Raw genomic sequence first — 12,482 nt, 5'->3', positions numbered from 1 at the left:
GCGACAAAGAAGCATTGTGAATTGGCTTTTCTACTCATGATTCTGCTAATAACAATTATCTGGGATTAACAAAAAATTACCAGTTCCCAAATTATATTTTTTTAAAAACTAATAAATGGATAACATTTCTACATTTGTTCAAGGTGATGCTGTATCAAGGCCCAACTTGATAAACAATTATCCCAAACAATGTTTACAACGCCACTCAAAATTCTGAGGTGCTGTCTCCAAACTATCGGTGCGCATAACTAGAAACTAGTGACTAATTTGTAAAAAATAAATAATAAAAAAGCTCAGGGGTCCAACTTGTAAAGATAGCTATTACTGCCATTGTTGTTATTTCTAATGGATGTGATCCATAATGTCAATAAGATTTGATAGAAGGCGCTTTCTCAAGGTCCCATGTTCTAAGGCAGGCGTCTCCAACCTTTTCTGTAATAAGAGCTACTTATGTTCAATGGAAAGTATCCCGCGCTAGTGTACGTGATGTGACAGTCCATCCAAGACAGTCAGCACAGATCCCATTGGTGCATTCGGCAGGGTTGGTAGCAGTAAAGAAAAACATCACCATCGATTTGGAATGCATCTGCATGGGTAACACAACAGCCATAGCTCAGCACCAAGTTAATAATATGAGTAATAAATCTCTACAACTCCAATTTATTTTGAAAATCGAACAATATTTCTCCAAACTTAAGCTTATGAGTTCTGAAAATGCACACATTTCCTTCTCCAATACAAGCTTTAAAATGTTGTCTACAAATAATAATACAACCAAGCAAAGGCTTTCATGTTAGGGGGCTGAGATGCGCACCGGCGAGCTACTCGCAGGCAGCTGGAGGGCTGCTGGTAGCTCAGGAGCTCCTCGTTGGAGATGCCCCTTCTAAGGGCACGTATTGTGGCGGGACGGCCTTACAAGCTTTTGCACCACAGGCGAGAACGATCTTCTACTTGGGATGCATCTCATCAACAATGATTTAGGATTTGGCAGAGCCTTGAACGCTATCTTTTCTCTTTGCTGTCCTCTGCTCTCCTCTAAGAAGTTCAAACCTGTTATTAGTAACCTTGGATCTTAGTGCCGTGAGGCCCACTGGAGGTAGTATACTTCTCGAATAAATAAATACATCAATTATATTACTCAGAGCCTTACCGCCCTTCTGAGAGCACCTCCTTTGGATCCTACCTGGAGAATATATGTATCAGGACCCATGTCACAAGGACCCACAGGCATTTACTTCAGTGTCACTTGTCTTTAAATGTAGTATCAGGAGGGGAATCTTTTACCAGTGCTCCTGGCATGGCCATGTGGCTCTGCAGTCCCCTTTCCTATGTGATAGTTTGTAGGAATCCCTCTGAGGCAGGAATACCTACCCCCTCTTGACTACATGCTGCTTTTTGGCGGCGGGCCTCGTAGTATTGAAACTCAAAACAGGAAACCTTTAGCACTCAATCTGTAAAATCTAAAAGGCGCCTGCCATTTGCACTGCTGAATGTCAGGGTTGCTGAATACCAAGGCTTCCTACTTTGGTTCTACCGTGCGACTGTGTTTTCCACTGCCCTACGCTTCTTGTCTGTTTATCTCACTTTTTTCTTTTTTCATCCCTGCTTTCTCCCTTTGTCACTGTTTATATTATATCTGCCACATACTTTGCTGCATAATTTACCTTTTATTGACTCATAATTTAATTAACCCTCCTGCATAATTTGGTTTGCCGTTGCCGCATAATCCCAGTTGCCCCATTGATGATTTATAAAAGTCATGTCATGTTGCTCTCTTGAATAACACTTATACTATCCTAAGCCTGCTTCAAAGCACTGCCAAGCACAAGTCAACAGAGGATGGAAGGAGTGAGCATGAGTATAGGGATTTCAGTAGGAGGGATGGATGAAGGGTACATAATGTGTTGCCATATTGGTTGCCTACATAGTGGCTATGCTCTATCACTGCTTTATCATTGTGTGTTTAATCTGTGTCTTCATATTACAGTAATGCAAAGCAGTAGCATAACAAAGATGCCATAAGTATTGGCCAATGCAAAAACAACAGTTGATGGACAGAATGCAGAACAATGTCATACATTCACCCCAGTACAGAGATCTGGGCCTAAATCCATCGTTTTTTTGCTCACCATGCCATTCCAGTTTGAACCCAGCCATATGCAAATCAGTCTTGACCCTGTGCCTCATGGGAACAGTCTAGCCCGAACTGCCAAGCCAGGTCCTCCCTGGACTGGAAACAAACATCCTAGGACCGGTTTCGGGGTTTCACCCCTCTTCAGCCAGGATTGCTTGATTCCAGTGGCATGGAGAGCACGGGACCCACGTCTGAGCATACCCGTCCCACTCGGGGTGACAAATGCAAAAACAACAGTTGATGGACATACGTCTTGGCCAAGCATGGAAAACACCCCCTTTGACTAATAATGGGGTATACAATTCAGCAATCACCAGGGTTCAATAGTCCTTAATTGCACCTGCTGCACCAATAGTAGTCAGGCCCCTAATGCAAAGGCAATTGTACATTTTCTTTGCAACAGTAAGAATCATTTTATCCTGGTATTTACATTGACTCAAGAGCGAGTATCTAGAATTGTGTACACCAGCCTGCTATTTAAATTATATGCCATGGTTACTTTTTAAAATCTAAAAATATTATTGAAAGCAAATGGGTGCCAATTTCAGGCAACAACTATTTTTAGTTTTTTGTGTCATGTGCTCCCAATAAAAAATAAAACACATAAATAGCCATAGCACCAGCTTGCCACAGTCATACCTATTGGATTCACCAATGCTTGATAAGAGTGTACCTGTTAAGGCTTTGAGGGATTGTCTTGCATATGAGTGCAGCGGCAGGTACATTGACTGCCCACTACAAGCATAAGCCCCTAGTGGCCCAACAGCCACCATTGGGGAAAAGTGGGCCTCTCTCACCCCTGAACATTGATGATGCTGCAACTGTTGCCATAGTGATAACTACGACCCCCTAAGGTCCCGCCTAGAGATAACTTTGAAGTCCACTCATTGCTGAAAATATCACCCGCTTCTGTGGGGGCTGAATAATTTAAGAAACTACAGTGGAGCATCCCTTAAGGGCCCCCAATGGAAATGCAGGATTCAGCTCAGCTAGAGGACGAAATCTATTTTAAAAAACCATTGCCACAGCCAATAGGTCTCGCTTTGGGGACCTATTGGCTTTGTCATTGATTTTGGCTCTATGTAACTGTCTACACATTACGGGGAATATTTGCAAGCGTCTATTGCCACCACAACGTCCCTTTCAGTGACCTAGTGATGGCGATAGGGGCCTCGCCTTACTTCGAAGGCAGCGTTAAGCCACTTAAGGCACCCTTTCATGCTTTACGTATCGTGAAAGGGGAGGGCAATGGGTGTTGCAGTGGGTGTTCCACCGCAACACCCATTGATTTCGACGCTGCCTCTTATTTACAAGGGCGGGGTAAATAGGAGGGAGTGCCAAAACTAAGACCAAGGAAAACCTGGTCTTAAACCGGCGAAACGAGGAGAAATGCTTTATTTCTCCTCATTTTTGCTGTTTCCATGTGTGCTGCCTTGTGCAGCACACATAGAAACAGCAAATTGCCATGATTATTTATGTGCAGGAAGTTCCCCCTTCCTGCACATAAACAATCATTTAAAAAAAACTGTTTTGCAACTTCTATGTGTGCGGCACAAAGCAGCACACATAGAAGTTACAAAACAGCATTTCAAGATTGTTTATGTGCAGGCAGGCACACCTTCCTGCACATAAAGAATCTTCCCCTCAACACAGGCACCCTTGCCCTATGGTGCAAGGGTACCTGCGTTGGAGCTAGGCAGCTACAGTTAGCACCTGTACAGGGAGAAACGCAGGGCTGCACCATATTCTAGAAAATATGGTGCAGCCCTACATTTCTAAAGTGAGTAAGTGTGTTGTTAGCCTTCTTAGCTTAACGACACGCTTCGCCACTTTATTGTAAATATGCACCTACATGTTTTATGTAAGTAAAGGGTTTCAACTTGTTAACATTTGTAAACTCTTTGTTTTAGCGAGATTTGTATTGGAATTGACTTTTCTAAGCGTTGGCAAAGCCTAGAAATATATGCTGAAAAAGGTTGAGCTACTGCTTTTTCCAATGCGTATGTGACACATGAGCTGAGCTGTACTGGGCGTGGAGTGTGTTCGTAATGGGCCACAACAGAGCTCTGGAGCTGAGACTAAAGGCGGTGTGAGTCAGTGGGCCATAACAATGTTCAAATGACATTCTCATCCAATCCTCCTCTCTCCAGTGCACACATAGTGATGTCACATATGTACCATTTGAAATTTCCAATTCTAATTACTTGCAACAAAATTGTTATTACTCATTTATATCAAGTTGATAATATGCACTCAAAATACTTCTGGCGTGTTTTAGGCACACTGTTGCTTTTGTGTGATACGGCTGGATGCAATAGCAGAAACACTCATTGAGTCACTGACAGGCTGGTCAGACAGCATGCTGTGTAAAACACAGGATTGTGTTTCGCATGCGTTAATCTAAACCTTAATTACTTGGGCCATACCCTTTTTCATCCCACTTAAATCTCTGCACTCCACAATAGGCTGTTGCCTACAGAAGCCAAAAGCTGTCTCATAGGTGAGAACTAAAATTTGTGATATTGTAAAACAGTGGAGTCAAATCTAAAACTTGTGGAGACGAAAGAAGGAACGACTCCTTTCCTCCTCTGTTGGCACTTTGTAGTGTCTAGCTGTTGGCACGTACCAGTCCTTAATTGGAGCCGTTGGTTTCTGGTGCTCAGCACTTAATCATCAACACTGGTGCTTTTCATGAGCACCATTTAAGGACGCATTCATTTACAGGGATATCAAGTGATTTGCCCTCAATCACAGGATGTTGATCCAACGCTGAGACTCGAATCTTGTTCCCCAGCTTCAGAGTCTGCAGCTGTGGCCATTATGCCACATCCTCTCCCCACTTCCATGATTAGTAGTTGGTTCTGTATTAGGCGGCGCTAACAGGAGAAATGGGCTGGTGCAAGCTGTCTCCTGACGAGAGGCCCACTGGCACATATTGGGGGGAGTCATACACTTCAGTGAAAGAAAGCCGATGGTCTGACCTCCACTTTGACACCTCAGGCTGTGATTATAGGTCCTGAGGCACCACTCCCCTTTACAAATGGAGCGGCAGCATCTTTTCCCCAGTGAAGTGATCCAAAGGTCATACATTCATTTGTTCCCTGTCGAAGCAGACTGAAATATCCTCAGCTGCTCTGGGAGTCCAGAATATCCTCAGCTGCTCTGGGAGTCCAGAGCAAATGGAGAAACACGGGCGAAATACAGCAACCTGAAGAACTGAGGGTGGGGATGAGTGGGGGTACAGAAACAGTACGGACTTGGGGGTAGAATCATACAGGACATGTTTGGGGAAAGAAACAGGTGGGCAGGGGGAGGCTACACAGATGGAAGGCAGAAGCAACACATGGGTGTGGGTGGAAGAAGCAACACAGATGGCACAGAGGAGGAGGCAAACCTTACGGGGAGATAGAGCAACGTGGGAGGAAAACTTTAGGGGTCATATTTACAAAAAAAGTTGGAGTATGGTCCTATGCCAAATTTGGCATGCCGCAATCCAACATTTTTTAAACGCAAGGATGCGCCGTATTCATAAGAATACGGCGCACCCCTGTGTTTCCCCTAGCTCTGGCGTAAAAAAAGCTACCTAGCGTCACCGCAGGCACCCTGCTGCCATGTTGCAAGGGTGCCTGCACTGCAGAGGTGATTGTTTATGTGCAGGAAGGGACACCTTGCTGCAAATAAAGAACATTCATGTTGATTTGCTCTTTCTATGGATGCAGCACACAGGAAGAGCAAAATCGGAGGTGAAAATAATAATTTCTCATATCACCATGCTAAGACCAGGTATTCCCTGGTGTTTGTTTTTGGCACTGCCTCAGCCTTGTAAATCTGAGGCAGCGTCAAAAAGCAATGGGTATTGTGGTGGAACAGCCACTGCAACACCCCTTGCACGCCCTTTTGCTGCAGAGGACTGTGGCAGAGAGAGGCATTTTTAAAAGGTGGCGCCTCCTTGTAAATAAGGGAAATGGCGCTAGGCCACTTTAGCGTCAAAAAAATGATGCTCTGGTGGCGATAGGGGCTTGTACATTTGCCCCTATGGGTGAGAGAACAATGGAAGCACACAGGCAAGAAAGAGAGCACAAAACTGAGCATACAGAGGGAAAGAGTATCACAGTAGGAAGACAGTGGAGCAAATGGGGGTAAGAGATGCACGCTAGGGAGAATGGTGGAAAACATAGGCACCTGAAATATGACCAGTGGAAGTAATGCGCCTATGTTCCAGGCGAGGGACAAACACAAAAAGGGGAAGGAAAGCCCACACAAGCTAAGAAATAGGAAGCAAAGGAGAGCAAAAGGAAGCTAAGAAATGGTAATCAATGGGCGGCTTTAATTATTTCACTGTAAGCTATCAATGCAGCTTGAAACTGTCTAGTAAGATAGACCTAAAGAATGAAGGCAGGAAGCCAGGCCTTTTATCAGTCCACAACCTGAAACCATCTCAATACAAACCGGCGGTTTGTGAAATAAAGATGCGCAACTGAAGGTGCTTTCCCAACTTTCTACACATGATAAAGAAAGCACAGCTATTTTCTGTTCCACAGCCATATATGCAAATTGTCTTCTAAGTAATAATGCCCACCAGGACCTGGCACGAGAAGCAACATGGAGGCGGAAAGACCTCCTCCCTCAGAGCTGATGCCACATCCTGCTTCCATCTCTGAAACCCAAGCTGCCGCTAGGATGGCAGCCATCACTCTTAAAAGAATACATGGTGCCAGGCAAGTAGTTCCCACAGCTGCCCACAATTCCAAACTGCGTTCAGTCGTCACCAGCGGAAGCGTCCTTCATTATATGTTTTAGTCACTCCTCCGACACGTAGATATTAACCAGATCATATTTGCTACTGATACAGGGGTCCCTCAAGGCCTTCCCTGCTTGCCCCCCCTCCCCCCCTCAGCCCATACAGGGCCATGGTTACTGTGTTTGTTGCCGTTTCTATAGGTCTCTGAGGGGAACACTCCTCATTTAGTACAGACCGAATTTTTTTTATTTCAAACTTCCCTTAGACGAAGAGACAAGTTCAAAACCAGCTGGTCTGGTGCCCCTCGTGGTCTCTCCTTACCTGGCCCGAGGAGACCCTGTTACCACTGACCAAGCAGGGCAGCCTCCACCTGCTGCGAGGGACTCTGTGGCCCTGACATTAACCTCATGCAAGCAGGGGTTCAGATGGCCACCCACTGCGTCATTTGTAAATGAATGAGTGCAGGGGCCCGATGACTTTAGCAGCCCCGTGGCGACGCTCACGCATGTCTGAGCTGCTGTATATCAAGGCCGTCTAGTTTTTAGGTCTCGGCTCGAAGGCTGCGCTTGCGCAGTCTTGCTCCGAGATTTAACGTTTTGGAGAAGAGGGGCTTGAACCCGCCCCTCTTCTCTCCTCTTCTCCATTGGCAGGCCTCTTAAATACTGGCCAGCCATTGGAGAAGAGGCTTTGTCTCTCCGAACAGGCCCCGTCCTTTTCGGATTCAGGGGCGTGTTTTTTGATACTTTTCTAATTATCTCCTCCAGCCAATGGCAAGAGGAGAGAAAAGAAAAACACGCCCCCGAATCCGAAACCGCCGCTGCCTTTCTCCGAGGCATTTCTGCTTCGCCTCGGAGAAAGGCAGTGGTGTGTGTAGTATCGGGGTAGTTTAGGCAATTTTAGTTGTTTTTAAACATACATTATCCGTCCCTATTTTAACTCTTCCACTTAATTCAGCAATAACTTCTGTCAAATGACCAATTGTTTCCGCAACAAACCTAGCATAAAATGTATCTCATTTTTCAGTAGCACGTTTTATGGAAGGTCAAAATAGGGGCATCGCAGTTCTACCCATCAACGCTACCCCACAAAAGACTACCTCTTCCCTGTAAATTAACGCATTTTGCCCTTGAGATCTTCTTCTTGGCTCCCCTGCACAACCAATGCCTCCCCTGAGTATTATTTCCTCCTTCCTAGCTTGGTTAATCCTCCGGCCCTTCCCCCGTGTTGCCCCAGGCCCCCTCCTTCTCTTTCGTACACCAGCCTCAGCGCCTTCTTGTATATTTATACCACGAGCCTAGCTCAGAAGCCTTAGACAATCAGAGAGCAGCCACCGCTCCAGCCTCGTCACCCATTTGGCTGTTCCGATGGTTGGGCACTCCAGTTGCCCCGAGTGACAGCAGGCCGGGCCAGTGTGCCCTGCGCGGTTGGGGCGGGACTTCCGGCGCTCAGAGGCCTGTCCCAGTGCTCCAGCCTGGGCTTGGCAGAGGCCTGGGCTTTTCCTTCGGCCTGTACCCCGCTTGAGTGTCGCCATGCCGCAGTACAGCTTCAAGGTCGGAGACCTGGTCTTCGCCAGGATGAAGGGCTACCCGCACTGGCCCGCCAGGGTGAGTAGATGGGGTCCGGGCATTGAGCCGCGCGGGGCACGCTGCAGTAATCCCCCTCCGGTAGGGGGCGGGGAGATGCAGGCTTCTCCTCAACCGTCGTCTATTTGGGGCGGCTGCGTAAGTCTTCTAAGAAGGGGTCGGATGATGGGGGGGGTAGGCTCTGGGTAGTAGGGCTAGAATAAGCCACCTGTGGGGCAGGTGGAGAGAGCCCGAGGGTGGGCACATGGAGGAGGCGGGGCTTGCGAGAGAAGGACACTTGGGGCAATGGGAATCTGCAGCAGGAGGGAGGGATTAGTGAGAAAGCTCTCCCCAGTGTAGTGCGTGCCCCATGGCGGCGGTGGCCACCTTTGGTGGGAGTGGTCATATAGAGGGATTGGGCCAGGGGAAGGTGGAGTTAGGGAGTAGGGCATCTAGGAAAGGTGGCACACGGATTCGGAGTGGGCTACCTGGAGGACAGAGAAAGATGAGCAGCAGAAACTACTTGGGACAATGCGGATGATGATGGGGGGGTGTGGCTGATTGGGGACCAGGGCATCTGTGTGTGGATGATGGGGGACCAGGGCATCTGTGTGTGGATGATGGGGGACCAGGGCATCTGTGTGTGGATGATGGGGGACCAGGGCATCTGTGTGTGGCTATTGCAGCAGACTGTTGAAACCTCCTGCTTTTAAAGCCAGACAAGAGATAAACACTGCTTAGTTTGTGTGGTCTCTCTTCAGTGTTTAGTATCCTGTGCAGCCCCCATTGCCTACCTGTTGTGATGCTTGCATTTTAATATCCTTGGCAGAAAGGGCATGATGCTGAGGGTGTGTGGGACCTTTGGAGCTTTCACTGTGTGTATGTGGCTCTGTGTATGTGTGTGTGGCTCTGTGTGTGTGTGTGGCTCTGTGTGTGTGTGGGTGGCTCTGTGTGTGTGTGGGTGGCTCTGTGGGTGGCTCTATTTGTGTGTGGGTTGCTCTATGTGAGTGGCTCTGTATGTGTGGGTGGCTGTGTGTGGGTGGCTTTGTGTGTGTGTGCAAATGCAATAGGTCTCGCATTGGAGAGTGATTAAGCTATTGACATTGTAAATAACAATGCAGTTTCTTCTAATGTTTTAAAAACAAAAACATAAACAAGAATAATGTCATTAACAATGCCAACAGCTCTAACTTTAACAATGCTTGTTGTTTCACCTCACACGTCTTTTATCCACTGCTCTACTCTTCCTGTCCCCGTTCTGCACTCTCGCAGCTTCATTTTCATCTTTGCTTTCTACCTTTGCCACTGTTTTCCTTCTTTCTTCTTCCTACACACTTTGCTGCTTTCTCCTTTTAGTTCTGGTTCAAAGTCTGATGATCAGACATAATTTCTGCTTTCCAAAAAGAGTGCGGGTGTGCCCACCGGCAACCACCGGCTGAAATAAATCGCCTCCTCCCAAGCATTCAGATGCAGCCCCTCGACAAGGGTATTTCTGATGTCCGCCTGTCTTTTGTGTGTGAATTGTTAAAAGAACGTCACTCTCTCATGAAGATGGCAGCGACTGAACAGCTGCCTTCCTTAGATCAGTGGAAACCCCTTCCCTATGGCAGTCTCACAGACATTGCTGTTTCGTTCTCTCCAACTCTGGCGATCTGCTGTTTTTAATGTCTATATTTACATCCCCAGGGCCAAATCCCTGACAGTTCCACCTCTTACCTGCCAATGTTAAAAGCACTTGATTCTTTTCCCAGAGTTCTGCATCACGCTCTTTTCATGGCTGCCGAAACAATGTGCACCCGAGTAGTGCTACCAGACTATTGCGCATGCGCTTTCCACAACCACTATCCTGTTTCCCTTGGAAGCCACAAATCCAGCAAGCACTGGCAAGGTCAATAGGTCTGGCTTAAAAGTGGTACTGTATGGCAATATTTGAGGGGCACTGCTTGCAGGACACAGTGACGCTCTCTGCCCGTCTGCCCAGAGCTCAGCTACCAGGGCAGGATGAGCATGCGACCAGCAGCCTGGCCAGCTCTAAATAAGAGATCAACCCTACTGTAGTCTCAGGACTCAGATTTAAAGTTCAGCTCAGCACTCAGTTGCTTTAGTGTAGGTTAGGCCTGGGTGGAGTTCGCGGAGTGTTTGTCCGGTACTGGAAAATCAGCACGAACAGCACCAGATTCTTTCTGTGCTCGAGTAGATGTTTTACTCGAGCGGCAGCTTCCTCAGCGCGAAGGGACGGTCTCTCAACGTTAGTGGTAGTGGCCATCTGGGTCCGCCCGCGTTGAGAAATCTTGGCAGGAGGTTGTCTGGAGTAGGATTTTCCCTGCTCGTGCTCGCCAACATAACATTGGCGAGCGCCAGCTAGGAAAAAACTCTGCGAGCTACATGGAGCACAGAGTGGAAAAATACTCCACAAGCATAGCGGAACTTCACACCCATGCCTACTAGTGTCATTACCAAGCAGGGGCTAGGAGCCACAAACCCTTGGTTGAGGTGAGAGTAGGATGTGGAAAAGTAAAGACAGGTGACACATGGAGAGTCATTCGAGCCTTAGGCTACAGGTGTAGACTAGTGACTGGTATCATGTGAGCACCTGCATGAGTCTCATGCACTGCAGCTCCTGACTGACACTTTGACATTTCTACATTTTAGCCATCTGTGTCCCCCTTCTGCTGGTCTCTCATTAGCTCTCACACTCTGCCTATCTATGTGCTTACATTTTTGCTTCTACAGCCTAGTTCTCACACACATTCTGTTATCTCATCATGTCAGCTTTTCATATAGGTACTTCATTAGAATATTTTGCCTTCCCCGACACTTTTTAAGGCGTCCCTGTTTTTCACTAGCTTGTGCTTTTGGGTCCCTTCTCCTATCCTACCTTATCCCATTTTTATCGATAATTACCCACAGGTTGTTCTGCCTCTCAGACCTCTAAATTCACTTTTGAATTCACTTTGCTGACATAAGACATACACTATTGAAACAAATCTATCATTCTTCTCTTCGCCCCTTGCCTTACAGCCCATGGGAGGATGGGGTGGCATGGAAAGGCAGGTGGTTGATGATTTTTACTATATCACAGACTCCTCTGGGTCTAGAGGTAGGAGTCTGTTAAACACAGTAGTTGTCTCAGAGTAGGAAATAAACAGTGGCATCTATTTTGAAAACACTCTCACAGGACCTGCCTGTGGCTCCTACTTGCCACTGTGCTTTTATCCTATTTCGGATAGTTCTACACCAACACAGGTAGGAGCATCGTGGGCAGCAACAGACTCAGTGACAGGTTCACAATATTAGCTGATGCATATTTTATGCCTGTGGTCCAGACATGAGCCAACTGTGGAGGCATCATATGGGTTTCTCACGTGTGTCTGAGCACTGGCAGGTGTTTACCTTACACAAGCACTTGAGGTGTGGGGCAAATGTTTACGAGCCTTTCTATAATGAATGTAATTTCACGGCCACACTGCTTTTTTCTCATGATAAAGTGTTGCTTAAAATGTGACTTATAAGACACAGTAAAGTCACACGTAAGGACAGTGAAGACATGGAACGTCACGCAAGCATAGTTACGTTGAAAACTTGACAACTATGCTGTACACTCTTTTGTCACTGTTAGAACCTCATACCCCACCCCAACATGGGTAACCATCTGACATGGTGGCAAATAATGGGCAGTGACTGTAAAAATTCAGAACAATGGGTCAAATTCAAGACAAAAATTCAGAACAAAGGGCCAAAATTCAAGACAATTCAGAAGAAAGGGTCAAAATTCAAGACAAATATTCAAGACAAAAGGTCAATTTTTCGGACACATCAGAGTAGGTGAAGCAATAATATCAAAGTGAGTAAATAGACAACTGGCACAACTACAAGTCAAAGTAGGTTTATATTCTTTGGTTGGTATAATACATAGCAGTATTGACCAAACATTCACATGAAAATTAAAAAATTAAAGATTGAAAACCTAGAAAACATATGCACACTAAGCAAAATTTGACCCAGACATAAGGGACAGTTGTCACGCAATTCTGCCTCCTTGACA

General features: G+C 46.5%; 1 long non-coding RNA gene across 1 annotated transcript in view; it reads right to left on the bottom strand.

Annotated features, from left to right (window-relative positions):
- The window catches only part of LOC146811376 (uncharacterized), a 316,012-nt gene extending 305,767 nt beyond the window's left edge, over positions 1-10,245 (bottom strand). Inside the window, exon 1 of the long non-coding RNA XR_014966718.1 lies at positions 10,154-10,245. This is a non-coding gene — a long non-coding RNA (uncharacterized LOC146811376). The remainder of the gene's footprint in view (positions 1-10,153) is intronic.
- Between the last annotated feature and the right edge of the window lie 2,237 nt (positions 10,246-12,482).

This window comes from Triturus cristatus, chromosome 7, assembly GCF_964204655.1.
Source record: "Triturus cristatus chromosome 7, aTriCri1.1, whole genome shotgun sequence".
Taxonomy (NCBI): Eukaryota; Metazoa; Chordata; class Amphibia; order Caudata; family Salamandridae; genus Triturus; species Triturus cristatus.
Note: the sequence above shows the minus strand (reverse complement) of the source record. Positions and strands in the feature narration are given on the sequence as shown.